Genomic DNA, 25,608 nt, shown 5'->3' with positions numbered 1-25,608 from the left:
GCTCTCTGGGATATTTAACTTGTGCCGTAGAAGAGATTCCTGTAAAAAGAGCCATCCCAAATTTTGGGGTTGCTGTGTCTTTTTGATATTAATTTCCCTAAGCTATAGGACCATAAGTGGAAGTGCCCTAGGCTCTGTTGCTTTGTTTTTTAGATGTTTCAGGAAACACCATACACTTCTCCCGAGTGTCTGTTGGCAATTTACATCCCGCCCATCAGCATAACAAGGCTCCCAGTTCTCCATGGCCTGTCCTGCCTTTCTGGATTTTACACTTTTTTCAGATGGCCCTTTTGACCGGGGGGAAGTGAGACTTCATTGTAGTGCAGATTTCCTTTGCAAGCTTGCTTGGTTGGCCAAAAAGGGCGTATGCGTTTTTTCCTGAATATATTCAGGAAAAAACGCATACACCCTTTTTGGCCAAGTGCATCATTGTGGACGTTCTGCCTCTTTTCCTATGCTTGCAATGCAATTCCAGTCTACCTGCTGAAATCGGTTTCCTGCAATTCTGCCCCGCTTTCAAGTCCTCTTGGCAGCCTTACTTCAGTCTATTTTTGGACGATAGCTGTCATTTATAACTCTGCAGGTTTGTGAATTACAGTGCCCCTGAGCTCCTTTCTTCAACTCGCTTTCTTGTGAGCTGGCCGCAACACCGCAGGATGGCTTCAGGCCCTAATCTGGTTCCGGCACGGCACGCTGAGCCTTTGTTTAATTCCTCATCCTGATGGGAAATTAGAGTTAAATTTGGCCGTCCAAACACCTCCCGCTTGTCTCTCATTGGTTCTCCCTATTCCTGTACATCTTCCGCAGTAATTGCAAACTGGGCCAAACAGGAGGTTAAAGGCACCGACTCTCCAAGTGGGGAGAGTGTTAGTAAAGCGTCTGGAATGTTGCACCGAAGTACCAGGGGACGAAAACTGAGACATATTTGAACACGTCTCCCGTTCACACGGTTGATCATACTCTGGGTTCCACATGCATGTTTTAGCTGAAGAAAGAATACCTTAAACCTGGAGAGTTGAGACCCGTGGAATGGGTACCATGCAATATGACTTCAAAGGGTCTTCATTTGCTCACCGAATCTCTCCAATCCTATCACTGCTGCGTTTATGACCCTTGTACACACGCTTGATTCTCTTTTGGAGACATAGCAATCCATAGGTTTTAAGATACTTATTAGTCAGGTATATTCTTAGGCGTTTAATATGGGGTGTGGAGTCCATTTCGTTGAGCAAGGAGTAGCTCTTGTCTATTCCATATTTGGCTTAAGGAACTTTATCTGTGCTCATTTCAATCTCTGGTTTTATGCAGCACCCCAACTCACCTTTCCACTTAAGCAAGCATAAGTTGGTTTTCTAAATTTGAGACCCTGTTCTGTTTTGTAATTAGTTCCTCTGTAGCAAAGTTTAAATTCCATGCATTAGTGATATTTTTTGATGTTTCTTTTTCTGTGTGACTTATTTCAGTTAGAATCACCATACCCGAATCCACTCATTATGCTGCTACGGGCCTGGTGACATAGATTTCATTGCTGAGTGATATTGCATTGTACATGAGTACCACAACTTCTTTCTCAATTTTTCACTTTCTGCGATGTTGAACTTGTACGGTAAACGAGGTTCTTGTAAACAGAGGCGTCCCAAACTTTGGGGTGGCTGTGTCTTTTTGATTTTAATTTCCCTAAGCTATAGGACCATAAGTGGAAGTGCCCTAGGCTCTGTTGCTTTGTTTTTTAGATGTTTCAGGAAACACCATACACTTCTCCGGAGTGGCTATTGGCAATTTACATCCCGCCCATCAGCATAACAAGGCTCCCAGTTCTCCATGGCCTGTGCTGCCTTTCTGGATTTTACACTTTTTTCAGATGGCCCTTTTGACCGGGGGGAAGTGAGACTTCATTGTAGTGCAGATTTCCTTTGCAAGCTTGCTTGGTTGGCCAAAAAGGGCGTATGCATTTTTTCCTGAATATATTCAGGATAAAACGCATACGCCCTTTTTGCCCAAGTGCATCACTGTGGACGTTCTGTCTCTTTTCCTATGCTTGAAATGCAATTCCTGTCTACCTCCTGAAATCGGTTTCCTGCAATTCTGCCCCGCTTTCAAGTCCTCTTGGCAGCCTTACTTCAGTGTATTTTTGGACGATAGCTGTCATTTATAACTCTGCAGGTTTGTGAATTACAGTGCCCCTGAGCTCCTTTCTTCAACTCGCTTTCTTGTGACCTGGCCGCAACACCGCAGGATGTCTTCAGGCCCTAATGTGGTTCCGGCATGGCATGCTGAGCCTTTGGTTATTTCCTCTTCTTGGTGGGAAATGAGAGTTAAATTTGCCCGTCCAGACACCTCCAGGTAGTCTCTCATTGGTTCTCGATATTCCTGTTCATCTTCCGCAGAAATTGCAAACTGGGGCAAACAGGAGGTTAAAGGCGCTGACTCTCCAAGTGGGGAGAGTGTTAGTAAAGCGTCTGGAATGTTGCACCCGAGTACCAGGGGAGGAAAACTGAGACATATTTGAACACGTCTCCCGATCACATGGTTGATCATACTCTGGGTTCCACATGCATGTTTTAGCTGAAGGAAGAATACCTAAAACCTGGGTAGTTGAAACCCATGGAATGGGTACCATGCAATATGACTTCAAAGGGTCTTCATTTGCTCACCGAACCTCTCCAATCCTATCACTGCTGCGTTTATGCCCCTGTACACATGCTTGATTCTCTTTTGGAGACATAGCAATCCATAGGTTTTAAGATACTTACTAGTCAGGTACATTGTTAGGCGTTTAATATGCGGTGTTGAGTCCATTTCGCTGAGCAAGGAGTAGCTCTTGTCTATTCCATATTTGGCTTAAGGAACTTTATCTGTGCTCATTTCAATCTCTGGTTTTATGCAGCACCCCAACTCACCTTTCCCCTTAAGCAAGCATAAGTTGGTTTTCTAAATTTGAGACCCTGTTCTGTTTTGGAATGCAGTTCCTGTGTAGCCAAGTTTACATTCCGTGTATTACTGATATCTTATGATGTTTCTTTTTCTGTGTGACTTATTTCAGTTAGAATCATCGTACCTGAATCCACTCATTATGCTGCTACGGGCCTGATGACATAGATTTCATTGCTGAGTGATACTGCATTCTACGTAAGTACCACAAGTTCTTTATCCATTTTTCACTTTCTGTGATATTGAACTTGTACGGTAAACGAGGTTCTTGTAAACGGAGGCGTCCCAAACTTTGGGGTGGCTGTGTCTTTTTGATTTTAATTTCCCTAAGCTATAGGACCATAAGTGGCAGTGCCCTAGGCTCTGTTGCTTTGTTTTTTAGATGTTTCAGGAAACACCATACACTTCTCCTGAGTGTCTGTTGGCAATTTACCTCCCGCCCATCAGCATAAGAAGGCTCCCAGTTCTCCATGGCCTGTCGTGCCTTTATGGATTTTACACTTTTTTCAGATGGCCCTTTTGACCAGGTGGAATTGAGACTTCATTGTAGTGCAGATTTCCTTTGCAAGCTTGCTTGGTTGGCCAAAAAGTGCGTATGCGTTTTTTCCTGAATATATTCAGGAAAAAACGCATACGCCCTTTTTGGCCAAGTGCATCATTGTCGAGTTTCTGACTCTCTTCATATGCTTTCAATGCAATTCCAGTCTACCTCCTGAAATCGGTTTCCTGCATTCTGCCTTGCTTTCAATGCCTCTTCATAGCCTTACCTCAATATATTTTTTAAAAATAGTTGGCCTTTATAACTCTGCAGGTTTTTGAATTGCAGTGGCCCTTAGCTCCATTTTTTAGCTCTTATTTTTGTGGTCTTGCCCCATAACCACAGGATTCCTTGAAGCCCTATTTTTCTTCTGGGGCACCTTGCTGTGCCTTTGGTTAATTCTTCTTACTGATGTGATATTAGAGTGACATGTGCCCATTGAAACCGCTACAGCTAGTTTCTCACTGGTTCCCCCTATTCCCATTCATCCTCTGCACTAACTGCAGACTGTGCGATACCAGAACTTAAAGGCATTGACTCCATGTGGGGATGTTGTTAGTAAAGCGGCTGGAATGTCGATCCGGAGCCCCAGGAGAGGAAAAATGAGGTGCGTTTTAGAAACCTTTCCCGATCATATGGTATACCAGTCGCTGGGTTTCCCAAGCATGGTTTAGCTGTAGGAAGATTCCCTTCAACCTGGAGTGTTGGGACCCTTGGACTGAGTAGCATGAAGTATTGCATTAAACTTTCGGCAGTTGCTCACCAAAGCTCACCAATCCTGTCAGCCCCAAGTGTCCAGCCTTATGTCTTATCCAGCTGTGGGTTTATATGTGGTCAATCCAGGTTGCATCACAGCCCCTGAGCGAATTTTGTAAGAATTTTTCTCTCTTTCATTGTTTCAGCGTTTTGTTTTTAAAATTTATTTCTATAATGGGGTTTAGCTCCTTTTCACTGCTGTGTTTGTGCCGCTCTGCACACACTTGATTCCCTTATGGAGATATATCAATACATGGGTTTTAAGATTCTTATTCCTCAGATATATTTCTCTGCGGTGTATAGGGTGTGTTGAGGCCTGTTCATTGAGCAAGGTGTAGATCTTGTCTAATACCTATTTGGTTTATTGAACGGTATCTGTGCTAATTTCAAACTCTGGTTTTATGCATCACCCCACCTCTCCTTTCCCCTTAAGCTGACATAAGTGTGTTTTCTAAATGTGAGACACTGTTCTGTTCTGTAATTCATTTCTTGTGCAGCCATATTTACCCTCCCTCTATAAGTGATATCTTATGATATGTTTCTTTTTCTGTTTGACTTATTTCAAGTAGTATTATCAGACCTAAATCCACTCTTTATCCTTCTACTAGCCTTATTACATTGATTTCATGGTGAAGAGATATTCCATTGTACATAAGTACCACATCTTCTTTATCCATTGTTCTCTTTCCTGGGATATTTAAGGTGTACTGAAGTTGAGGTTCTTGTAAACAGAGTAGCCCTAAACTGTGGTGTGCTTGTGTCTTGTTGATTTTTAGACTTCCCTAGATATACTCCCATGATTGGAAGGGTCCTATGCTCTGTAGCTCTGTTTTTTAGATGATTTAGGAACCACCATACACTTCTCCAGAGTGGCTCTCGGCAGTTCACACACTGCCCATCAGCGTATAAAGGCTCCCTGTTCTCCATGGCCTGTCCTGCATTTCTGGTTTTTACAATTTTTTAGGATGGCCCTTTTGACCGGTGGGAAGTGAGACTTCTTTGTTGTGCACATTTGCATTGCTTGCTTGCTTCGTTGCCCATAAAGTGCGTATGCGTTTTTTCCTGGATATAATCAGGAAAAAACGCATACGCCCTTTTGGGCCAACTGCATCATTGTCGAAATTCTGCCGCTTTTCATGTGCGTTAAAGACGAGTCCAATCTATCTCTTGAAATCTGTTTCTTGCAATTCTGTCTTGCATTCAGATCCTCTTCTTTGCCTTACCTCAACATATTTTTGGACGTTAGTTTTCATTTATAACTCTGCAGGTTTGTGAATTGCAGTGACCCTGAGCTCCATTTTTTAAGTTGCTCTTTTGTGAGCTGGCCTCAAACCCGCAGGATTGCTTCAGGCCCTATTTTGGCTCCGGCGAGGCAGGCTGAGCCTTTCTTTAATTCTTACTCTTAATGGGAAATTAGAGTGATATGTGCCCGTCCAAACCCCTACAACTCTTCTCTCATTGGTTCCCCCTCTTCCCGTTCATCCTCCTCACAATTTGCAAAATGTGTGAAACAGAAGTTTAAATGTGCTGATTCTCCAAGTGGGGAGATTCTAAGTAGCGTGGCTGGAATGGTGAACAGGAGCACCAGGAGAGGATAAATGAGGTGCATTTTAGACACATCTCCCGATCACATGGTGTACAGTCCTCTGGGTTTTCCATGCATGTTTTAGCTGTAGGAAGATCCCTTGAACCTGCAGATTTGGGACCCATTGAATGGGTACCAGGTAGTATTACTTTAAAGGGTGTGCATTTCCTCACCCAACCTCACATTTCTCTTAGCGCAAACAGTTTCCAGCCTTATGTCTCATCCTGCTGTGGGTCTAGATGTGTTCAATCCATGTTGCATCACCGTCCCTGAGGAAAAGTTGTAAGAGGTTTTCTCTGTCTCTCTGTCGTTTATTTTTTTCAATTTATTACTATATTGGTTACAGCTGATTTTCAAAGCTCTGTTTCTTGCTGCTGTACATCCACTTGATTCACGTACAGAGAGACATCAATAAATTCTTTTTCAGATTCTTACCAGTCGTATATATTCTTTTCCGGTGACTTGAGTGTGCTGAGTGCAGTTCTTTTAGCTACCGTGTAGGCCTTGTTGATTATCAGTTTGGTATTTGGAATGGTATCTTTGCTAATTTCAACCTCCTGGATGATGCCTCACCCCTCCCCACCTTTCCCGTTTAGCAGCCTTATGCGTGTTTTCTACATATTTGACTATGTTTTTGTTTTGTAATTTATTTCATGTGTAGCCATTTTGGATTCCACCTTTAAGTGATATCTTATGATATGTGTCTTTTTCTTTTTGAATTCTGTCACTTAGAATGATCATACGTAACTCCTCCGGAGTTGTTACAACTGGCCATATTTCATTGATTTCCAGGCTGAATAATATTCCACTCTACCTAAGTACCACATCTCTATCCATTTTTTCCCTCCAGAGACATTTAAGTTATATCCTAGTCGAGGATCTTTTAAACAGAGAGGGGGTAAACATTGGGGTGCCTGTGTCCTCTCGATTTTTGTTTTTCCCAAGATATACGCCCATGAGTGCAAGTGCCCTATGCTCTGTAGCTCATTTTTTAGATGCTTTAGTAAACACAATACACTTCTCCAGAATGGCCGTTGGCAATATACATTTCCACTATAAGTCTCACAGGGCTCCCTCTTCTCGTTGCCCTGTCCTGCATTTCTGTTGTTTACGCTTTATGAGGATGGCTCTTCTGACTGATGCGAAGTGATATCTTTTGTAGTATTGACTTCCAGTGCCCACCTGTTTGGTTGGCTAAAAAAGTGTATGCCCTTTTCTTGAATATATACAGAAAAGAACGCATACACCCTTTTTGGCCAACTGCAATGTTGGCAATGTTCAGCTCCTTTTCTTGTGCTTAATGGCGAGTCCTTTCTACCTCCTCAAATCCCTTGCCTGCCATTCTCCCTTGCTTACAAGTCCTTTTCTCTGACTTTCCTCAAGACATTTTTCAGTGATGGATATTTTCAACTCTGCAGTTTTGTGAATTTTACTGCCCCTGAGTTCCATTGTTCAACTCGTGTTTATGGGAACTGGCCACAAAGCAGCGGGATTTCCTCAAGCCCTATACTGTTTCCATGGGCAACCCTAGCCTTTGGTCAATTCGTCTTCCTGATTGGAAATTAGAGTGACATGTGCCTGTCTGAACACCTAGGACTTGTCTCTCATTGTTCCTCATCCTTCCGCTTCATCCTCTGGACAAATTCCAAACTGTACGCAACAGGATGTTGACAGTGCTGACATCTCCAAGTGGGGAGACTGTTAGTAAAGACGCTGGAGGGGTGAACCCGAGCACCAGGAGATGAGGAGATGAGATGCCTTTTCCAAACTCTTCCCGATCAGACGGTATACCATCCTCTGGGTGTGACAGACATGTTTTAGCAGTAGGAAGAGTCCCATTCATGTAAGGAGAACACCAGGGCTTTTTCAAAATCAGTGTCTCCCCGAAACCCAAACTGGGGAATTTTTTAAGCTACGGCTACACATATGTTCATTAAGGGCCTTGGGAAGTAGGCAGAGTCCAAACTTTAGATGATTGAAGTCTTCAGGGTCAGAAGCACTCACCACCAGCTTCCCTTAGGCTACACTTTAACTGTCATTGATAGATGATGTCAATAAAAATATCTATTCTTTTTCAGATTATTTCCCCTTATAGGTTATTGCAAAATGTTGAGTGTAGTTCCCTGTGCTATACAGTAGTTCCTTGTTGATGATCTATTTTATACATAGCAGTGTGTATGTGTTCATTCCAAACTGTTAATTTATCCCTCCTCCCACCTTTCCCCTTTGGTAATAATAAATTATAAGATTTTATACTTCTCAGAAATGGGGGAGCTGAAAGAGAGGTATCATTTTCAATGGAAAAGCATTTAAAACAAGATTGAAGGTTTAACCAAGATTATTAGATGTACATCCTTGGAAAGAAATCACTTCGTTTCTCTAATATTGACCTGACAAATAAGACAAACCTTTTCACTGAACTTGCTTATAAAAAGTGATGGAAATATCAAATGGAAGTGTTAAAAACATCTTATTTTACCCAAGCCTTATACACTGTTCTATGTTAACTACAGTTTGGCTCACACATCTGTTCATTGAGGTTACAATAGTCTCAATTTCTGTTACTGATCCTCCAGAGTGGACCCCAACAAGTGTCCCCCTGCCCAGTGTCATTGGGGCCAACAGATCGAGACTGAGTTTGGTTCACAAGCAAAGGAAACTTTATATTTTGATCAGAGAATGGAGAGGTGAGAGCATGCACTACCCCGTGGGCTGTGGGCTGGGCTGCTGTGTAGAGATCCTGTCAGAGTCAGTGGGAGGGAGGGAGGCGGCGGAGCTCTCGAGGGCCGGGTTGGCTGTAGCTCAGGCTCTATATCGTGGAGTCTGCACTGGGCCCCAGGAGCTGAGGTGTCGACCCAGCCATTCTGCACTAGGAAATCTGGTCTGAAGTGCCGGGTGTGGAACCTCTGCATGCGGGACCCTAGGAGCACGTGAAATTAGACAAAGCACAAAGGATAAAAAAGGTTAGACTTGACTTTATTGCCCAGATTCTACTTTTATCTCCCAGGGATTTTTAATGGGCTTTGCTGGGGACAAACCCCTCCTCTGCCTTTTGTCCCGTTCCTCATTCTTGGAGTGCTGAGGGTGCAGACCCTTCTTCTGTAACTGCTGAGTGCTGAGTTGGGAGCCCTCATACCCTGGGGCGAGGGTCAGAGCTTCTCCCCAGCAGCCTCCCGGTGACGTTGATTGTCCCCAGGACCCCTGCCTCCCTGCTCGTCCACCTGAGCACCAGCATTGGAAGTGTTATAGATTCTAATGACCTTTAAGGGTCCAGGAAAGAGATGTGCAGAGACGCTGTGGGGGCCGGTTTCACCCCGCCCCACATTTGTTCGGCCACCTTAGGCTGACCGTCTCTGCCAGCCTAGATGCTCTGACCAGTAGTCTGCGCTTTCTTCAATTAGGCCCCTGAATTAACGTACAAACAGCACCAGGTGTCAGAGCCCTGCCCGCTCAACTCCCAGACAGTCCAGGGTCAGTGGTGATCAAGGACCATGATGGCTACTGAGTCAACAGCCTTTTGAAGTAAACAGGAGTCCAGCCGGTCTTATTGGCCACCATCATCACGGTGTCTGTAGGCTTTTCTATGGTGACAGTGTGGTATACTGTTCCCCCGCCAAGATTATTAGCTCCCCTCTGGGTGCAGTAAGTCCTGCAAGCAGTAGTCTACTCTTTTGGGACACACTCTTGTTGTTTTATGAGAGAAACTCCAGGTCAAGTGATGTTCACACGAGTCGTCATGGTGCCCTGTTGCCCCCGGTTATCTCTCTGGATGTTGGAGTTGGAGGGCCTCCTCACTCGAGGTCGGTGTGCCCACGGAGCGAACCCTGCAACTTCAGGGCATGGTTGGTGGTTAGGATCACCACGTGGGGTCCTTTTCCCTTAGGAGGGAGGTGGCCTTTTGGGCTGCTGATTTCCAGGTTTTTAGATACCGCCAGTATCTCGGCCAGATGTGGCAGTGGGCCAAGCCCCTTAGTGACCGTAGTTTATCCTACCTGGATGGCATTCTTGCATTGTTCCATTTCAAGTGGTCCCAGTTTTTGCACTAATTCTCCAATGGCGATTCACCTTTCACCGGGAATGTAAAGGTCAAAGGGTTTAGCTAAATTAGGGAGTTCCAGGGCAAGGGTCTGAATTGACTGCTCTTTCCATTCTTGAAAGGCCACTTCTGGATTCTATTCAAAAGGATCATCATCTTTTCCTTTCAGTGTTTCATATAGAGGCCCAGCTAGTAGACTGTAGCTAGGGATCCAGAAGCAGCAAACCCTGGCCTCCCCAGGAACCCCTAAGCTGTCTTCTAGTTTTAGAAAGGGGTAAGGCTGAAAATGGTTTCTTCCCTTTCCTGGGATGGGCTTCTCTGACCTTCTGTGAGAATGAAGCCCAGGCAGGTCACCGCAGTCTGTGATATTTGAGCTTTTTCTTGGACAACTTCTATCCTTTATTGGCTTGGTAGTTCAGAGGCCTCCTTAGTAGGGCTGGTGATCAGAATGTCGTCTGCATATTGAAGGAGGGTTTCCTTTTCCAGAGGTAGAACTTTTAGGTCTTTAGCTAAGCTTTCCCCAAAGATGGTGTGGGAATTTTTGCACCCTTGGGGCCAGACGGCCCGGAAGTATTGTTTTAGTTGTATGTTGAGTCCTGCCACTCACAAGCCAAAATTTCTTGTGACTCTGGGACTAATGGAATACAAAAGAAGGCATCATTGAAGACTAATACAGAATACCATGTCCTGGTGGTTGGTAGAATGACCAGCAGGGTGTAGGAATTAGGAGCAACTGGAGGTATATCCTCGGTGGCTTCACTGACTGTCCTGACATCCTTTACCAGGTCCCCAGCAGCCCATGGGGCTCTCGTGGTCAGACCAATCCCAGAATATGGAGCTCACCTGGGCAGGTACCCCACCCCTACCCCAGCCCACGGGGCTCTCGTGGTCAGGCCCCTCCCAGGATACAGAGCTACCCTTGCAGGTACCGTGGCAGGGCTGGGCACACAGGAACCGTGCACATAGCCCTCATTGCAGAGCACCCCCAGCTCACCTGTCGCTCAGAGCTGACACAGAGCACCTCAGAGCAGGACTTGAACTAACAAACAGCAGCTGCGACAGGTCTGTGACCCTGGGCATCACTCCGTGAGGCCTCCCTCCACCTGGTCTTCCAGAGACTTCCACTGCACCCGGGGCACCAGGCCTCTGTCTCCAACCACCACCCACCCCTCCTCTCCCTGACTCCTGGGTTCCTCTCATTAGGAGAGGGTTTTCTTGAAGTTGTCTCCCACTCATGGGCCAGATAAAATGATTAGAAAACAAGCCAAAGCTGCAGCCCCTTGTCTATCCTGACTCTCAGGAGCCCACACCTGTTCCTTGGACCTGGCCGGTTCAGCAAGTTCCATTTTCTGCAACTGTGAGCCCCTGAGGGGTGATGATTGGCTGACCTGGGCAGCCTTACCGTGCCGGCCAGCCCTCCCCAGGTGTGCCTGGGTTGAGATCAATATAAATACCACTCCAGGCAGCAAGAGCCCCTGCAGCCGTGCCTGACGCCATTTTCTCTGCCCTGTCAGCAGTCTCGGGGCTGGGCTGGTGGGAGGGAGTGAGAGGCCACGGCTTTGTGGGTGGCCCAGTGTGAGTGGGGCTCTGCTGGACTTTCTGCAGCAGTTGCCAGGCTGCCACCTGCTAAAGAAGAGGGTGTGTCACCCATACCTGCTGCTGGAATTTCTCCCTGGGCAGAGGTGAGGAAGGAAAAAAGCAGTGGGGGCAGGGACAGGACGGGTATCTCAGGCAGGGAAATGGAAATCTTCCAGAAGAGCACCCAGGGCCAGGACCATCCTGGCTGGCCTGCAGGCACCAAGTCGGCCGGCATGCTGTCACTCGTGTGGCTCTATGGCCCTTCCTCTAGGCTTTCAAGTCCTTGTATATATTCAGGTGTTTTACCTGGGACGGGTGGGAATAGTTCAGCAGCAACTGGCCTGGGGCTCAGCTCACGTTTACTCACAGATGCCTCGGCACGGTGCCCCAGCTTTGCAATGAGGACGCTTGTTGCGTGGGGGCTGCTGGCTGAATGGGAGACGATTCCCCACCACTGACCAACTTCAGAATTGTTTACAACTGGAGCAAGTGCCCTGATACGGTTTTCCTCTGTGTAACTGGTGGGTTCTGTGTTTTTTTTCTCTTTTTCGTTTTTGGTTCAAGGTAGATTTTATTCCTCTTTTTTGTATTTACAGATATAAGCATGGAAATAATTTATTCATATAAATACATGTATGTGCAGGGAATAATTGTTTTTTCTGTTTTATTTTTTAAATTTTATTTCTTTTTAATTTTGAATTTTATTTTATATTTTTATACAGCAGGTTCTTATTGGTTATCTATTTTATACATATAAATGTATACATGCCAATCCCAGTCTCTCAACTCCTCCCACCACCACCCCCCCAACAGCTTTCCCCCCTTGTTGTCCATACGTTTGTTGTCTACATCTGTTGCTCTATTTATGCCTTGCAAAATGGTTAACCTGTACAGTTTTTCTAGGTTCCACATATATGCATGAATATACAAGATTTGTTTTTCTCTTTCTGACTTACTTCACTCTGTATGACAGTCTCTAGATCCATCGACGTCTCTACAAATGACCCAATTTCATTCCTTTTCATGGCTTAGTAATATTCCATTTTATATATGTACCACAGCTTTATGCATTCGTCTGTCTGTGGGCATTTAGGTTGCTTCCATTACCTCGATATTGTAAATAGTGATGCAATGAACATTGCGGTGAATGACTCTTTTTGATTTATGGTTTTGTCTGGGTATATGTCCAGTACTGGGATTGCTGTATCATATGGTAATTCTATTGTTAGTTTCTTAAGAAATTCCATATTGTTCTCCATAATGACTGTATCAATTTATATTCCCAACAATAGTGGAAGAGGGTTCCTTTTCTCCACACCCTTTCCAGCATTTTTTGTTTGTAGATTTTCAATGATGCCTATTCTACCAGGTGTGAGGTGATACCTCATTGTTGAATCCATTTCGTTGAGCAAGGGGTAGCTCTTATCTATTACATATTTGGCTTATGGAACGGTATCTGTGCTAATTTCAAACTCTGCTTTTATGCAGCACCCCAACTCACCTTCCCCCTTAAGCAGGCATAAGTTGGTTTTCTAAACTTGACACCCTGTTCTGTTTTGTAATTCAGTTCATGTGTAGCCAAGTTCACATTCCGTGTATTAGTGATACCTTATGATGTTTCTTTTTCTGTGTGACTTATTTCACTTAGAATCATCGTGCCTCAATCCACTCATTATGCTGGTACGGGCCTGGTGACATAGATTTCATTGCTGAGTGGTATTCTGTTGTACATAAGTACCGCAACTTCTTTATCCATTATTTGCTCTCTGGGATATTTAACTTGTGCCGTAGAAGAGATTCCTGTAAAAAGAGCCGTCCCAAATTTTGGGGTTGCTGTGTGTTTTTGATATTAATTTCCCTAAGCTATAGGACCATAAGTGGAAGTGCCCTAGGCTCTGTTGCTTTGTTTTTTAGATGTTTCAGGAAACACCATACACTTCTCCCGAGTGTCTGTTGGCAATTTACATCCCGCCCATCAGCATAACAAGGCTCCCAGTTCTCCATGGCCTGTCCTGCCTTTCTGGATTTTACACTTTTTTCAGATGGCCCTTTTGACCGGGGGGAAGTGAGACTTCATTGTAGTGCAGATTTCCTTTGCAAGCTTGCTTGGTTGGCCAAAAAGGGCGTATACATTTTTTCCTGAATATATTCAGGAAAAAACGCATACGCCCTTTTGGCAAAGTGCATCATTGTGGACATTCTGCCTCTTTTCCTATGCTTTCAATGCAATTCCAGTCTACCTCCTGAAATCGGTATCCTGCAATTCTGCCCCGCTTTCAAGTCCTCTTGGCAGCCTTACTTCAGTATATTTTTGGACGATAGCTGTCATTTATAACTCTGCAGGTTTGTGAATTACAGAGACTCGGAGCTCCTTTCTTCAACTCGCTTTCTTGTGAGCTGGCCGCAACACCGCAGGATGTCTTCAGGCCCTAATGTGGTTCCGGCATGGCATGCTGAGCCTTTGGTTAATTCCTCTTCCTGTTGGGAAATGAGAGTTAATTTGCCCGTTCAGACACCTCCAGGTAGTCTCTCATTGGTTCTCGCTATTCCTGTTCATCTTCCGCAGAAATTGCAAACTGGGCCAAACAGGAGGTTAAAGGGACTGACTCTCCAAGTCGGGAGAGTGTTAGTAAAGCGTCTGGAATGTTGCACCCGAGTACCAGGGTACGAAAACTGAGACATATTTGAACACGTCTCCCGATCACATGGTTGATCATACTCTAGGTTCCACATGCATGTTTTAGCTGAAGGAAGAATACCTTAAACCTGGGTAGTTGAAACCCGTGGAATGGGTACCATGCAATATGACTTCAAAGGGTCTTCATTTGCTCACCGAACCTCTCCAATCGTATCACTGCTGCGTTTATGCCCCTGTACACATGCTTGATTCTCTTTCGGAGACATAGCAATCTATAGGTTTTAAGATACTTACTAGTCAGGTACATTCTTAGGCGTTTAATATGCGGTGTTGAGTCCATTTCGTTGAGCAAGGAGTAGCTCTTGTCTATTCCATATTTGGCTTAAGGAACTTTATCTGTGCTCATTTCAATCTCTGGTTTTATGCAGCACCCCAACTCACCTTTCCCCTTAAGCAAGCATAAGTTGGTTTTCTAAATTTGAGACCCTGTTCTGTTCTGTAATTCAGTTCCTGTGTAGCCAAGTTTACATTCCGTGTATTACTGATATCTTATGATGTTTCTTTTTCTGTGTGACTTATTTCAGTTAGAATCATCATATCTGAATCCACTCATTGTGCTGCTAAGGGCCTGATGACACAGATTTCATTGCTGAGTGATATTGCTTTGTAAGTAAATACCACAACTTTTTTATCCATTTTTCACTTTCTGCGATGTTGAACTTGTACTGTAAATGAGGTTCTTGTAAACAGAGCCGTTCCAAACTTTGGGGTGGCTGTGTCTTTTTGATTTTAAATTCCCTAAGCTATAGGACCATAAGTGGAAGTGCCCTAGGCTCTGTTGCTTTGTTTTTTAGATGTTTCAGGAAACACCATACACTTCTCCCAAGTGGTTGTTGGCAATTTACATCCCGCCCATCAGCATAACAAGGCTCCCAGTTCTCCATGGCCTGTCCTGCCTGTTTGGATTTTACACTTTTTTCAGATGGCCCTTTTGACCGGGGGGAAGTGAGACTTCATTGTAGTGCAGATTTCCTTTGCAAGCTTGCTTGGTTGGCCAAAAAGGGCGTATGCGTTTTTTCCTGAATATATTCAGGAAAAAACGCATACGCCCTTTTTGGCCAAGTGCATCATTGTGGACGTTCTGCCTCTTTTCCTGTGCTTTCAATGCAATTCCTGTCTACCTCCTGAAATCGGTTTCCTGCAATTCTGCCCCGCTTTCAAGTCCTCTTGGCAGCCTTACTTCAGTATATTTTTGGACGATAGCTGTCATTTATAACTCTGCAGGTTTGTGAATTACAGTGCCCCTGAGCTCCTTTCTTCAACTCGCTTTCTTGTGAGCTGGCCGAAACACCGCAGCATGGCTTCAGGCCCTAATCTGGTTCCGGCACGGCACGCTGAGCCTTTGGTTAATTCCTCTTCCTGGTGGGAAATGAGAGTTAAATTTGCCCGTCCAGACACCTCCAGCTAGTCTCTCCTTGGTTCTCGCTATTCCTGTTCATCTTCCGCAGAAATTGCAAACTGGGCCAAACAGGAGGTTAAAGGGACTGACTCTCCAAGTCGGGAGAGTGTTAGTAAAGCGTCTGGAATGTTGCACCCGAGTACCAGGGTACGAAAACTGAGACCTATTTGAACACGTCTCCCGATCACATGGTTGATCATACTCTAGGTTCCACATGCATGTTTTAGCTGAAGGAAGAATACCTTAAACCTGGGTAGTTGAAACCCGTGGAATGGGTACCATGCAATATGACTTCAAAGGGTCTTCATTTGCTCACCGAACCTCTCCAATCCTATCACTGCTGCGTTTATGCCCCTTTACACATGCTTGACTCTCTTTCGGAGACATAGCAATCCATAGGTTTTAAGATACTTACTAGTCAGGTACATTCTTAGGCGTTTAATATGCGGTGTTGAGTCCATTTCATTGAGCAAGGAGTAGCTCTTGTCTATTCCATATTTGGCTTCAGGAACTTTATCTGTGCTCATTTCAATCTCTGGTTTTATGCAGCACCCCAACTCACCTTTCCCCTTAAGCAAGCATAAGTTGGTTTTCTAAATTTGAGACCCTGTTCTGTTCTGTAATTCAGTTCCTGTGTAGCCAAGTTTACATTCCGTGTATTACTGATATCTTATGATGTTTCTTTTTCTGTGTGACTTATTTCAGTTAGAATCATCATATCTGAATCCACTCATTGTGCTGCTAAGGGCCTGATGACACAGATTTCATTGCTGAGTGATATTGCTTTGTAAGTAAATACCACAACTTTTTTATCCATTTTTCACTTTCTGCGATGTTGAACTTGTACTGTAAATGAGGGTCTTGTAAACAGAGCCGTTCCAAACTTTGGGGTGGCTGTGTCTTTTTGATTTTAAATTCCCTAAGCTATAGGACCATAAGTGGAAGTGCCCTAGGTTCTGTTGCTTTGTTTTTTAGATGTTTCAGGAAACACCATACACTTCTCCCGAGTGTCTGTTGGCAATTTACATCCCGCCCATCAGCATAACAAGGCTCCCAGTTCTCCATGGCCTGTCCTGCCTGTCTGGATTTTACACTTTTTTCAGATGGCCCTTTTGACCGGGGGGAAGTGAGACTTCATTGTAGTGCAGATTTCCTTTGCAAGCTTGCTTGGTTGGCCAAAAAGGGCGTATGCGTTTTTTCCTGAATATATTCAGGAAAAAACGCATACGCCCTTTTTGGCCAAGTGCATCATTGTGGACGTTCTGCCTCTTTTCCTATGCTTTCAATGCAATTCCAGTCTACCTCCTGAAATCGGTTTCCTGCAATTCTGCCCCGCTTTCAAGTCCTCTTGGCAGCCTTACTTCAGTATATTTTTGGACGATAGCTGTCATTTATAACTCTGCAGGTTTGTGAATTACAGTGCCCCTGAGCTCCTTTCTTCAACTCGCTTTCTTGTGAGCTGGCCAAAACACCGCAGCATGGCTTCAGGCCCTAATCTGGTTCCGGCACGGCACGCTGAGCCTTTGGTTAATTCCTCTTCCTGGTGGGAAATGAGAGTTAAATTTGCCCGTCCAGACACCTCCAGCTAGTCTCTCCTTGGTTCTCGCTATTCCTGTTCATCTTCCGCAGAAATTGCAAACTGGGCCAAACAGGAGGTTAAAGGGACTGACTCTCCAAGTCGGGAGAGTGTTAGTAAAGCGTCTGGAATGTTGCACCCGAGTACCAGGGTACGAAAACTGAGACCTATTTGAACACGTCTCCCGATCACATGGTTGATCATACTCTAGGTTCCACATGCATGTTTTAGCTGAAGGAAGAATACCTTAAACCTGGGTAGTTGAAACCCGTGGAATGGGTACCATGCAATATGACTTCAAAGGGTCTTCATTTGCTCACCGAACCTCTCCAATCCTATCACTGCTGCGTTTATGGCCCTTTACACATGCTTGATTCCCTTTCGGAGACATAGCAATCCATAGGTTTTAAGATACTTACTAGTCAGGTACATTCTTAGGCGTTTAATATGCGGTGTTGAGTCCATTTCGTTGAGCAAGGAGTAGCTCTTGTCTATTCCATATTTGACTTAAGGAACTTTATCTGTGCTCATTTCAATCTCTGGTTTTATGCAGCACCCCAACTCACCTTTACCCTTAAGCAAGCATAAGTTGGTTTTCTAAATTTGAGACCCTGTTCTGTTCTGTAATTCAGTTCCTGTGTAGCCAAGTTTACATTCTGTGTATTACTGATACCTTATGATGTTTCTTTTTCTGTGTGACTTATTTCAGTTAGAATCATCATACCTGAATCCACTCATTGTGCTGCTAAGGGCCTGATGACACAGATTTCATTGCTGAGTGATATTGTTTTGTAAGTAAATACCACAACTTTTTTATCCATTTTTCACTTTCTGCGATGTTGAACTTGTACTGTAAACGAGGTTCTTGTAAACAGAGCCGTTCCAAACTTTGGGGTGGCTGTGTCTTTTTGATTTTAAATTCCCTAAGCTATAGGACCATAAGTGGAAGTGCCCTAGGCTCTGTTGCTTTGTTTTTTAGATGTTTCAGGAAACACCATACACTTCTCCCAAGTGGTTGTTGGCAATTTACATCCCGCCCTTCAGCATAACAAGGCTCCCAGTTCTCCATGGCCTGTCCTGCCTTTCTGGATTTTACACTGTTTTCAGATGGCCCTTTTGACCGGGGGGAAGTGAGACTTCATTGTAGTGCAGATTTCCTTTGCAATCTTGCTTGGTTGGCCAAAAAGGGCGTATGCGTTTTTTCCTGAATATATTCAGGAAAAAAGGCATACGCCCTTTTTGGCCAAGTGCATCATTGTGGACGTTCTGCCTCTTTTCCTATGCTTTCAATGCAATTCCAGTCTACCTCCTGAAATCGGTTTCCTGCAATTCTGCCCCGCTTTCAAGTCCTCTTGGCAGCCTTACTTCAGTCTATTTTTGGACGATAGCTGTCATTTATAACTCTGCAGGTTTGTGAATTACAGTGCCCCTGAGCTCCTTTCTTCAACTCGCTTTCTTGTGAGCTGGCCGCAACACCGCAGGATGGCTTCAGGCCCTAATCTGGTTCCGGCACGGCATGCTGAGTCTTTGGTTAATTCCTCTTCCTGGTGGGAAATGAGAGTTAAATTTGCCCGTCCAGACACCTCCAGCTAGCCTCTCATTGGTTCTCGCTATTCCTGTTCATCTTCTGCAGAAATTGCAAACTGGGGCAAACAGGAGGTTAAAGGGACTGACTCTCCAAGTCGGGAGAGTGTTAGTAAAGCGTCAGGAATGTTGCACCTGAGTACCAGGGGAGGAAAACTGAGACATATTTGAACACGTCTCCAGATCACAAGGTTGATCATACTCTAGGTTCCACATGCATGTTTTAGCTGAAGGAAGAATACCTTAAACCTGGGTATTTGAAACCCGTGGAATGGGTACCATGCAATATGACTTCAAAGGGTCTTCATTTGCTCACGAACCTCTCCAATCCTATCACTGCTGCGTTTATGCCCCTGTACACATGCTTGATTCTCTTTCGGAGACATAGCAATCCATAGGTTTTAAGATACTTACTAGTCAGGTACATTCTTAGGCGTTTAATATGCAGTATTGAGTCCATTTCGTTGAGCAAGGAGTAGCTCTTGTCTATTCCATATTTGGCTTAAGGAACTTTATCTGTGCTCATATCAATCTCTGGTTTTATGCAGCACCCCAACTCACCTTTACCCTTAAGCAAGCATAAGTTGGTTTTCTAAATTTGAGACCCTGTTCTGTTTTGGAATTCAGTTCCTGTGTAGCCAAGTTTCCATTCCGTGTATTACTGATATCTTATGATGTTTCTTTTTCTGTGTGACTTATTTCAGTTAGAATCATCATACCTGAATCCACTCATTGTGCTGCTAAGGGCCTGATGACATAGATTTCATTGCTGAGTGATATTGCTTTTTAAGTAAATACCACAACTTCTTTATCCATTTTTCACTTTCTGCGATGTTGAACTTGTACGGTAAACGAGGTTCTTGTAAACAGAGGCGTCCCAAACTTTGGGGTGGCTGTGTCTTTTTTATTTTAATTTCCCTAAGCTATAGGACTATAAGTGGCAGTGCACTAGGCTCTGTTGCTTTGTTTTTTAGATGTTTCAGGAAACACCATACACTTCTCCGGAGTGTCTGTTGGCAATTTACATCCCGCCCATCAGCATAACAAGGCTCCCAGTTCTCCATGGCCTGTCCTGCCTTTCTGGATTTTACACTTTTTTCAGATGGCCCTTTTGACTGGGTTAAGTGAGACTTCATTGTAGTGCAGATTTCCTTTGCAAGTTTGCTTGGTTGGCCAAAAAGGGCGTATGCGTTTTTTCCTGAATATATTCAGGAAAAAACGCATACGCCCTTTTTGGCCAAGTGCATCATTGTGGACGTTCTGCCTCTTTTCCTATGCTTTCAATGCAATTCCAGTCTACCTCCTGAAATCGGTTTCCTGCAATTCTGCCCCGCTTTCAAGTCCTCTTGGCAGCCTTACTTCAGTCTATTTTTGGACGATAGCTGTCATTTATAACTCTGCAGGTTTGTGAATTACAGTGCCCCTGAGCTCCTTTCTTCAACTCGCTTTCTTTTGAGCTGGCCGCAACACCGCAGGATGGCTTCAGGCCCTAATCTGGTTCTGGCACGGCACACTGAGCCTTTGGTTATTTCCTCTTCCTGGTGGGAAATGAGAGTTAAATTTGCCCGTCCAGACACCTCCAGCTAGCCTCTCATTGGTTCTCGCTATTCCTGTTCATCTTCCGCAGAAATTGCAAACTGGGCCAAACAGGAGGTAAAAGGGACTGACTCTCCAAGTCGGGAGAGTGTTAGTAAAGCGTCTGGAATGTTGCACCCGAGTACCAGGGTACGAAAACTGAGACATATTTGAACACGTCTCCCGATCACATGGTTGATCATACTCTGGGTTCCACATGCATGTTTTAGCAGAAGGAAGAATACCTTAAACCTGGAGAGTTGAGACCCGTGTAATGTGTACCATGCAATATGACTTCAAAGGGTCTTCATTTGCTCACCGAACCTCTCCAATCCTATCACTGCTGCGTTTATGCCCCTGTACACATGCTTGATTCTCTTTCGGAGACATAGCAATCCATAGGTTTTAAGATACTTACAAGTCAGGTACATTCTTAGGCGTTTAATATGCGGTGTTGAGTCCATTTCGTTGAGCAAGGAGTAGCTCTTGTCTATTCCATATTTGGCTTAAGGAATTTATCTGTGCTCATTTCAATCTCTGGTTTTATGCAGCACCCCAACTCACCTTTACCCTTAAGCAAGCATAAGTTGTTTTTCTAAATTTGAGACCCTGTTCTGTTCTCTAATTCAGTTCCTGTGTAGCCAAGTTTCCATTCCGTGTATTACTGATATCTTATGATGTTTCTTTTTCTGTGTGACTTATTTCAGTTAGAATCATCATACCTGAATCCACTCATTGTGCTGCTAAGGGCCTGATGACACAGATTTCATTGCTGAGTGATATTGCTTTGTAAGTAAATACCACAACTTCTTTATCCATTTTTCACTTTCTGTGATATTGAACTTTTACGGTAAACGAGGTTCTTGTAAACAGAGGCGTCCCAAACTTTGGGGTGGCTGTGTGTTTTTGATTATAATTTCCCTAAGCTATAGGACCATAAGTGGAAGTGCCCTAGGCTCTGTTGCTCTGTTTTTTAGATGTTTCAGGAAATCACCATACACTTCTCCCCAGTGGTTGTTGGCAATTTACATCCTGCCCATCAGCATAACAAGGCTCCCAGTTCTCCATGGCCTGTCCTCCCTTTCTGGATTTTACACTTTTTTCAGATGGCCCTTTTGACCGGGGGAAGTGAGACTTCATTGTAGTGCAGATTTCCTTTGCAAGTTTGCTTGGTTGGCCAAAAAGGGCGTATGCGTTTTTTCCTGAATATATTCAGGAAAATACACATACGCCCTTTTTGGCCAAGTGCATCATTGGGGACGTTCTGCCTCTTTTCCTATGCTTTCAATGCAATTTCAGTCTACCTCCTGAAATCGGTTTCCTGCAATTCTGCCCCGCTTTCAAGTCCTCTTGGCAGCCTTACTTCAGTATATTTTTGGACGATAGCTGTCATTTATAACTCTGCAGGTTTGTGAATTACAGTGCCCCTGAGCTCCTTTCTTCAACTCGCTTTCTTGTGAGCTGGCCGCAACACCGCAGGATGGCTTCAGGCCCTAATCTGGTTCTGGCACGGCACGCTGAGCCTTTGGTTAATTCCTCTTCCTGGTGAGAAATGAGAGTTAAATTTGCCCGTCCAGACACCTCCAGCTAGTGTCTCATTGGTTCTCGCTATTCCTGTTCATCTTCCGCAGAAATTGCAAACTGGGCCAAACAGGAGGTAAAAGGGACTGACTGTCCAAGTCAGGAGAGTGTTAGTAAAGCGTCTGGAATGTTGCACCCGAGTACCAGGGTACGAAAACTGAGACATATTTGAACACGTCTCCCGATCACATGGTTGATCATACTCTAGGTTCCACATGCATGTTTTAGCTGAAGGAAGAATACCTTAAACCTGGGTAGTTGAAACCCGTGGAATGGGTACCATGCAATATGACTTCAAAGGGTCTTCATTTGCTCACCGAACCTCTCCAATCCTATCACTGCTGCGTTTATGCCCCTGTACACATGCTTGATTCTCTTTCGGAGACATAGCAATCCGTAGGTTTTAAGATACTTACTAGTCAGGTACATTCTTAGGCGTTTAATATGCGGTGTTGAGTCCATTTCGTTGAGCAAGGAGTAGCTCTTGTCTATTCCATATTTGGCTTAAGGAACTTTATCTGTGCTCATTTCAATCTCTGGTTTTATGCAGCACCCCAACTCACCTTTACCCTTAAGCAAGCATAAGTTGGTTTTCTAAATTTGAGACCCTGTTCTGTTCTGTAATTCAGTTCCTGTGTAGTCAAGTTTCCATTCCGTGTATTACTGATATCTTATGATGTTTCTTTTTCTGTGTGACTTATTTCAGTTAGAATCATCATACCTGAATCCACTCATTGTGCTGCTAAGGGCCTGATGACACAGATTTCATTGCTGAGTGATATTGCTTTGTAAGTGAATACCACAACTTCTTTATCCATTTTTCACTTTCTGCGATGTTGAACTTGTACTGTAAACGAGGTTCTTGTAAACAGAGCCGTTCCAAACTTTGGGGTGGCTGTGTCTTTTTGATTTTAATTTCCCTAAGCTATAGGACCATAAGTGGAAGTGCCCTAGGCTCTGTTGCTTTGTTTTTTAGATGTTTCAGGAAACACCATACACTTCTCCCGAGTGGTTGTTGGCAATTTACATCCCGCCCATCAGCATAACAAGGCTCCCAGTTCTCCATGGCCTGTCCTGCCTTTCTGGATTTTACACTTTTTTCAGATGGCCCTTTTGACCGGGGGGAAGTGAGACTTCATTGTAGTGCAGATTTCCTTTGCAAGCTTGCTTGGTTGGCCAAAAAGGGCGTATGCGTTTTTTCCTGAATATATTCAGGAAAAAACGCATATGCCCTTTTTGGCCAAGTGCATCATTGTGGACGTTCTGCCTCTTTTCCTATGCTTTCAATGCAATTCCAGTCTACCTCCTGAAATCGGTTTCCTGCAATTCTGCCCCGCTTTCAAGTCCTCTTGGCAGCCTTACTTCAGTCTATTTTTGGACGATAGCTGTCATTTATAACTCTGCAGGTTTGTGAATTACAGTGCCCCTGAGCTCCTTTCTTCAACTCGCTTTCTTGTGACCTGGCCGCAACACCGCAGGATGGCTTCAGGCCCTAATCTGGTTCTGGCACGGCACGCTGAGCCTTTGGTTAATTCCTCTTCCTGATGGGAAATGAGAGTTAAATTTGCCCATCCAGACACCTCCAGCTAGTCTCTCATTGGTTCTCGCTATTCCTGTTCATCTTCCGCAGAAATTGCAAACTGGGCCAAACAGGAGGTTAAAGGGGCTGACTCTCCAAGTCGGGAGAGTGTTAGTAAAGCGTCTGGAATGTTGCACCCGAGTACCAGGGTACGAAAACTGAGACATATTTGAACACGTCTCCCGATCACATGGTTGATCATACTCTGGGTTCCACATGCATGTTTTAGCTGAAGGAAGAATACCTTAAACCTGGGTAGTTGAAACCCGTGGAATGGGTACCATGCAATATGACTTCAAAGGGTCTTCATTTGCTCACCGAACCTCTCCAATCCTATCACTGCTGTGTTTATGCCCCTGTACACATGCTTGATTCTCTTTCGGAGACATAGCAATCCATAGGTTTTAAGATACTTACTAGTCAGGTACATTCTTAGGCGTTTAATATGCGGTGTTGAGTCCATTTCGTTGAGCAAGGAGTAGCTCTTGTCTATTCCATATTTGGCTTAAGGAACTTTATCTGTGCTCATTTCAATCTCTGGTTTTATGCAGCACCCCAACTCACCTTTCCCCTTAAGCAAGTATAAGTTGGTTTTCTAAATTTGAGACCCTGTTCTGTTCTGAAATTCAGTTCCTGTGTAGCCAAGTTTACATTCCGTGTATTAGTGATATCTTATGATGTTTCTTTTTCTGTGTGACTTATTTCAGGTAGAATCATCATACCTGAATCCACTCATTGTGCTGCTAAGGGCCTGATGACACAGATTTCATTGCTGAGTGATATTGCTTTGTAAGTAAATACCACAACTTCTTTATCCATTTTTCACTTTCTGCGATGTTGAACTTGTACTGTAAACAAGGTTCTTGTAAACAGAGCCGTTCCAAACTTTGGGTTGGCTGTGTCTTTTTGATTTTAATTTTCCTAAGCTATAGGACCATAAGTGGAAGTGCCCTAGGCTCTGTTGCTTTGTTTTTTCGATGTTTTAGGAAACACCATACACTTCTCCCAAGTGTCTGTTGGCAATTTACCTCCCGCCCATCAGCATAACAAGGCTCCCAGTTCTCCATGTCCTGTACTGCCTTTCTGGATTTTACACTTTTTTCAGATGGCCCTTTTGACCGGGGGGAAGTGAGACTTCATTGTAGTGCAGATTTCCTTTGCAAGTTTGCTTGGTTGGCCAAAAAGGGCGTATGCGTTTTTTCCTGAATATATTCAGGAAAAAACGCATACGCCGCTTTTGGCCAAGTGCATCATTGTCGAGTTTCTGACTCTCTTCATATGCTTTCAATGCAATTCCAGTCTACCTCCTGAAATCGGTTTCCTGCAATTCTGCCTTGCTTTCAATGCCTCTTCATAGCCTTACCTCAATATATTTTTTAAAAATAGTTGGCCTTTATAACTCTGCAGGTTTTTGAATTGCAGTGGCCCTTAGCTCCATTTTTTAGCTCTTATTTTTGTGGTCTTGCCCCATAACCACAAGATTCCTTGAGCCCTATTTTTCTTCTGGGGCACCTTGCTGTGCCTTTGGTTAATTCTTCTTACTGATGTGATATTAGAGTGACATGTGCCCATTGAAACCGCTACAGCTAGTTTCTCACTGGTTCCCCCTATTCCCATTCATCCTCTGCACTAACTGCAGACTGTGCGATACCAGAACTTAAAGGCATTGACTCCATGTGGGGATGTTGTTAGTAAAGCGGCTGGAATGTCGATCCGGAGCCCCAGGAGAGGAAAAATGAGGTGCGTTTTAGAAACCTTTCCCGATCATATGGTATACCAGTCGCTGGGTTTCCCAAGCATGGTTTAGCTGTAGGAAGATTCCCTTCAACCTGGAGTGTTGGGACCCTTGGACTGAGTAGCATGAAGTATTGCATTAAACTTTCGGCAGTTGCTCACCAAAGCTCACCAATCCTGTCAGCCCCAAGTGTCCAGCCTTATGTCTTATCCAGCTGTGGGTTTATATGTGGTCAATCCAGGTTGCATCACAGCCCCTGAGCGAATTTTGTAAGAATTTTTCTCTCTTTCATTGTTTCAGCGTTTTGTTTTTAAAATTTATTTCTATAATGGGGTTTAGCTCCTTTTCACTGCTGTGTTTGTGCCGCTCTGCACACACTTGATTCCCTTATGGAGATATATCAATACATGGGTTTTAAGATTCTTATTCCTCAGATATATTTCTCTGCGGTGTATAG

The 25,608-nt window shown here is 44.2% G+C and overlaps 1 long non-coding RNA gene across 1 annotated transcript in view; it reads left to right on the top strand.

The window, feature by feature from the left end:
• Positions 1–1,484: 1,484 nt before the first annotated feature.
• LOC307185423 overlaps positions 1,485–25,608 on the top strand; it is a 974,370-nt gene continuing 950,246 nt past the window's right edge. The window contains exons 1-2 of the long non-coding RNA XR_013828074.1: positions 1,485–1,553; positions 19,390–19,471. This is a non-coding gene — a long non-coding RNA (uncharacterized lncRNA). The remainder of the gene's footprint in view (positions 1,554–19,389; positions 19,472–25,608) is intronic.

This window comes from Stenella coeruleoalba, assembly GCF_951394435.1.
Source record: "Stenella coeruleoalba genome assembly, chromosome: 4".
Classification (NCBI taxonomy): Eukaryota; Metazoa; Chordata; class Mammalia; order Artiodactyla; family Delphinidae; genus Stenella; species Stenella coeruleoalba.
Note: the sequence above shows the minus strand (reverse complement) of the source record. Positions and strands in the feature narration are given on the sequence as shown.